Source organism: Thalassophryne amazonica, chromosome 14 (assembly GCF_902500255.1).
Source record: "Thalassophryne amazonica chromosome 14, fThaAma1.1, whole genome shotgun sequence".
In the NCBI taxonomy this organism is placed as follows: Eukaryota; Metazoa; Chordata; class Actinopteri; order Batrachoidiformes; family Batrachoididae; genus Thalassophryne; species Thalassophryne amazonica.
In genome coordinates this window covers 77,213,298-77,219,297 of record NC_047116.1, presented here as the reverse complement: position 1 = coordinate 77,219,297, position 6,000 = coordinate 77,213,298, and positions in this window count along the sequence as shown.

Genomic DNA, 6,000 nt, shown 5'->3' with positions numbered 1-6,000 from the left:
ATTAGAGAGCTGCAGGTTCCCGAGCCAGTCTTGTAAGAGAACTGAAATCCTGGAGTATATGGTACTGGAGCAGGGGCCAGGTGGGACACACAGAGCCAAGAACAGGAACTAGGAGAACGGAGGAGAGAGGAGGTGAGCGATCGCACTCGGAACACTGAAGCCTTTAACAATTCAATTCAATTTCAATTTTTTTTTTTTATATAGCGCCAAATCACAACAAACAGTTGCCCCAAGGCGCTTTATATTGTAAGGCAAGGCCATACAATAATGATGTAAAACCCCAACGGTCAAAACGACCCCCTGTGAGCAAGCACTTGGCTACAGTGGGAAGGAAAAACTCCCTTTTAACAGGAAGAAACCTCCAGCAGAACCAGGCTCAGGGAGGGGCAGTCTTCTGCTGGGACTGGTTGGGGCTGAGGGAGAGAACCAGGAAAAAGACATGCTGTGGAGGGGAGCAGAGATCGATCACTAATGATTAAATGCAGAGTGGTGCATACAGAGCAAAAAGAGAAAGAAACAGTGCATCATGGGAACCCCCCAGCAGTCTACGTCTATAGCAGCATAACTAAGGGATGGTTCAGGGTCACCTGATCCAGCCCTAACTATAAGCTTTAGCAAAAAGGAAAGTTTTAAGCCTAATCTTAAAAGTAGAGAGGGTGTCTGTCTCCCTGATCCGAATTGGGAGCTGGTTCCACAGGAGAGGAGCCTGAAAGCTGAAGGCTCTGCCTCCCATTCTACTCTTACAAACCCTAGGAACTACAAGTAAGCCTGCAGTCTGAGAGCGAAGCGCTCTATTGGGGTGATATGGTACTACGAGGTCCCTAAGATAAGAAGGGACCTGATTATTCAAAACCTTATAAGTAAGAAGAAGAATTTTAAATTCTATTCTAGAATTAACAGGAAGCCAATGAAGAGAGGCCAATATGGGTGAGATATGCTCTCTCCTTCTAGTCCCCGTCAGCACTCTAGCTGCAGCATTTTGAATTAACTGAAGGCTTTTTAGGGAACTTTTAGGACAACCTGATAATAATGAATTACAATAGTCCAGCCTAGAGGAAATAAATGCATGAATTAGTTTCCCTGGTAAGCCTTTAACAGCACACAGTTCACTGAAGGCTTAAAACAGGAAAGTCCACAGTTCTGGAAACAGTAATGTTCACAGTCTAGGAAATAAGGTTTGCTGTTCAGGAATCGTTCACAGTTCATGAATATCTTCAGAGGTCAAAGGTCAGGTGCTGCATGTCTTGTGACGCAGTTCCAGTTAAGCAGGGCTTGACTTTAGAAATGACTTGGAAATTTCTTAGTAGTTCAGCTTTCAGGCTCCTCTCCTGTGGAACCAGCTCCCAATTCGGATCAGGGAGACAGACACCCTCTCTACTTTTAAGATTAGGCTTAAAACTTTCCTTTTTGCTAAAGCTTATAGTTAGGGCTGGATCAGGTGACCCTGAACCATCCCTTAGTTATGCTGCTATAGACTTAGACTGCTGGGGGGTTCCCATGATGCACTGAGTGTTTCTTTCTCTTTTTGCTCTGTATGCACCACTCTGCATTTAATCATTAGTGATTGATCTCTGCTCCCCTCCACAGCATGTCTTTTTCCTGATTCTCTCCCTCAGCCCCAACCAGTCCCAGCAGAAGACTGCCCCGCCAAGAGCCTGGTTCTGCTGGAGGTTTCTTCCAGTTAAAAGGGAGTTTTTCCTTCCCACTGTCGCCAAGTGCTTGCTCACAGGGGGTCGTTTTGACCGTTGGGGTTTTTCCGTAATTGTTGTATGGCTTTGCCTTGCAATATAAAGCGCCTTGGGGCAACTGTTTGTTGTGATTTGGCGCTATATAAATAAATTGATTTGATTTGATTCAATATCAGAGTTCATACAGTTGTGGGAAAACAGTTCATACTTTTTCTTGGAAACAGTTCTCAGTCATGCACAGTCACAAACACGAGCAGTGTGAGAACAGGATCTCACAGACATGCAGGAACTTAACTGAAGTGTGGCAGAGCTACGCACTCTGTAGCTGAGAGCCGGAGAGTTCCGGAGTGACGTTGTGCAGAGAGTGGCCACAGGTTACCTTGAGATGAGCTGTGAAAAGCTCATATGTCAGAGTGCATGGAAGCATCAGCGTAGACAAGGTCTTGGATTTCTCATGGAGAGACACGTGTAGAATCTGGCAGTGACTGAGCTCAAAGCTGGAGTTTAAGTAACCCACTCCTGATGACCCACAGATGAGCCTCAGGTGCGAGTAGCTGACGAACAGCTGGTGTTCCTCGGCTCTGCAGTGCACAAGGGAAAACAGACAAACTACACAAAAGAGGTTACAAAGGGAAGGAGAGAGGAAGCCAAAAGGCTGGCCGCAACATAAAGGTTTTAAACAAAATCTGTCTCGGAATATCATAGCAATCATATGCTTAAATAAGTATATTTGAGAGTTTTTCCCAAAATATTGGTGCATACTGAGCAACATGTTTCTAGAAAACAGAAATTGTCACCACCACAAAATTCCTGCCTCAAGTAGGCCAGTGTGAGAGCGGGTCAGCAACATGCTCAGGCATTCTTCTTCTGCTCTGTCACTGTGCAACAGAAAAAAGAGGGTTTATTAACTCCAGATTCCAGATGTCCCTCAGAATAATCAAATTTAAACTTGTTCTGATGGTCTTGGCTGCTTATTAGGTTTACTAAAGCAATAACAAGCAGATTACAGTATAACATTCAGAACTTCTTCAGTAAAAAGGCAATAATTTTGTTGTTAAAGAAAAACTACTGGTAATCTTCTTTCAGGGCTAATATTACGCCAATACAGAATAAACTTGTTATATCATATCAAAGTAGGGACATCAAGATCAATTTTGGTGACTCAATGAGCAACATAATTGAATGAGATTAAGGTTTTTGTTTGTTTGTTTTTTACAATGCTTTGTATTTTTTCACACTTTCAAAACCTAAGGGTTAGTAAATGCAATGGAATTTAATGATCTTATACTCATAATTGAACATTTCGGGCAGTCAATCATGTCACCACTAAATATAACAAAAAGTGATGTATCATGCACACAAACCTTTACAACCATCACCACGGGAAGAAGACTAAGTGAAATTCTTACCTAAAAGAGCAAAATTTCCTTTTGATTTTTTCACTGGACTTCTGCAGCAACATCTTATAAGAATGGCCATAATATATGCTGAAATGGTTTAAAACTGTTATTTATTCACAAGAACAGAATATGAAGACTGAAGTTTCAAAGGAAGCCATGACTTTATTGAAATTCAACACAGAGTTTATAATATGTGATACTTCAAATAATTTTGTCACAGAAATATGAAGGCTTTTGCCTGTTTTTGAACCTATTTCACTTCAAACTCAATGAAAGACTCATATTTAGACAGTTTTCATACTTTGATTAATACTTTTATCTGAAAGTACACAATATATTCCATAAACACCCAAGGTTGTGCTAAAAAGTTTATTTACCTTTCCATCAGATTTCATGTTGAAGAAAAAGCTCAGCCTAAAGGCAAAGATCTTGATTTGTGCTATTATCCTCACCTATGGTCATGTGCTTTGGGTAATGACCAAAAGAACAAGGAGGTCTCACATGAAAAGGGTGGAAATGAAGTTCCTCCACTGGGTATCTGGGTTTACACTCAGGACAGGGCGAGGAGGAACTCCAGTTACAGCCACTGCTTTTTTGAAATGAAAGGAGCCAGCCGAGGTGGTGCGGATGCTCCCTCGTTGTAGGGAGGAAGTCCCAGAGAAGAACCAGGACACGTTGGAGGGATTATATTCCCAGCTGGTTTGGGAATGCCTCAGAATCCCCTGAGGCATTCCCTTGCCTACAGATAGGGAAGTGTGTGTTGAGCTGTCTATTGCTTTCTCAACCCAGACCTGGATAAGTGGCAAAAAAAATCCATGGATAAAAAATTAAGAAGCAACAGACAGCACAATAAGTAAGGACCAAATTACTTGTGGACTGATTGTTGCCACCGAGTGTGGCCACTCACTGCATTTATCGTTTTTTAGTCATCCCACTGCTGTGAACACACACAGGCACCTCGGGTTCTGTTTCAGTAAAACTTTCAGGCTTCGTGTGTTTCATGCTTGAATGTTCATGAGGTGTTTTGCATTGTCCATCTACAGTGTGTCGGGTGGATATGAAGCAGATCCACATGCACATGGTTCAAGGTAGTGTGTGATTCAAGGAGAGACATTTCCTTGCGGAAAAGGAGTGCATACAAACAGGTTTATAAGTTGGATTTAATTATTTGTTTGTATGCCATCTTTGCCTTTTGTTTTAATGTAAATCCTGAACACATGGTGCTCCCTGCAGTGCTGTATGGTTGTGGGACTTGTTGACCTCTTGTGGCAGTTGCAGACCCAGCGCCACGAGGGGGCGTTTGGGGGCGACACCCCCTCACGTCATCAACCTCGCCCCCTCAGATGTGAGAGTTATCAAAAATAAAAATAAAAAAGAAAGAAAAAGACATACTGGAAAATATAGCACCTCGCAGTTTCGCAGATTTTTTTTAGACCAATTTTGCATGTTTTTTGTTTTTTTGTTTTTTTACAGCGCATTGTGCTCTGCGTCCTCATCAAGCAGGCCGGTGTTCTGTCGAGATGACGGGACACCTGTTGTGGCACCGCAAAGGGAGAGTACGTGCATTGTGTTCTGCGTGTCTGTTTATAAGAATCATCTCACCCAGAAGAAAAAAGAGCGCCAACAACTACCCATAACTGTGTTTTTCACTCAGAAAAAGACACCTGCAGCGAGGCCTTCAGCGGAGCGGCTCCACGACGAAGAGGCGCGATCAGAGGAACTGTGAAATACTGGTCAGTCACTATTAATAATTTCTTATGTGTCCAACCTCGTAGGTTGATCGTTAAAATTAAATTTGTTAGTTCTAAAAGCCATCATAATTATTTATAGGAAAACGTTCTATTTTTATTTCTCAAACAAATGTTTGGGCCTGAAAACAGGTTGGTCTTATTTTTCTACTAAGGTTTGAACTTTGAGAGTGTTTACACATGAGAGAAATGTGAGAAAATGTTAATGCCTGTTTGAGGAAAGTGTATAAAGTGTGTAGTGACGGGTTTTACAGCCTTAAAACGTCTATAATAATTGTAAAAAAATAACGCTGTCTACTTCGCGGATTTCGCCTATCGCGGGCTAGTTTTAGAACGTAACTCCTGCGATCAAGGAGGGACCACTGTATATCTACATGAAAGGTTTATCTTTGACCCAGTTGCGCTGTGTTTGTGCTTGTGATGGAGGGCTGTATGTGGGGTTAATCTAGTGTCTCGTGTCGTTTCTCAGATCAGTTGTTGGTTTGGTTTTGTGGTATGCAGGAGATCACTTGACCGAGGGTTTATACGTTCAAATAATAATTAAAAAAATACTGTCATCACTCTTTACTCTTACTCAGTCAGTCTCTTACAACGGTGTAGCCTAAATACACAAGCTTTCTAGGAGTGCACCCAATTCATTACGCACACTCAGAGGCAGGTACCCTCCAGTGCGCACTTTTGGGGGGGGGGGGGCGACCCCGCCCCCTGTGATAAAGTCATCGCCCCCTTAATATTTTTTTTCTGGCGCCGGGTCTGGGCAGTTGGTGAAAGTGCAACATGTTTTGAACCACTGTTTCCAAGAAAAATGATATCATGAGCTTCGCTGGGATTTAATGTGCGGATAGAAAACGGAGGCTGCATAAGACTGTCGCCATGGTTACCTGTGACGATCAGCTTCAGCTTCAGCCAGCTCAGAAGTGAGGAATATAAAAACACTGGAACACTGACATGACTGTGACTCAGGTACACTGTGGTTTTGGGAGTGTTTTTATGTCACTGCATATTAATCCAGCAGGGTCTCATGTCAACTGACAGCAAGACTTTCTCTTAAATGCAGCATTTCAAATGAGCCCTATTTCAATATGCTTAAAGGAGAATTTTTTTTTTTTTTTTTTACCTGGGGTCTGTTTTAACATGGAGTTACAGTAAACATTTGACATATCA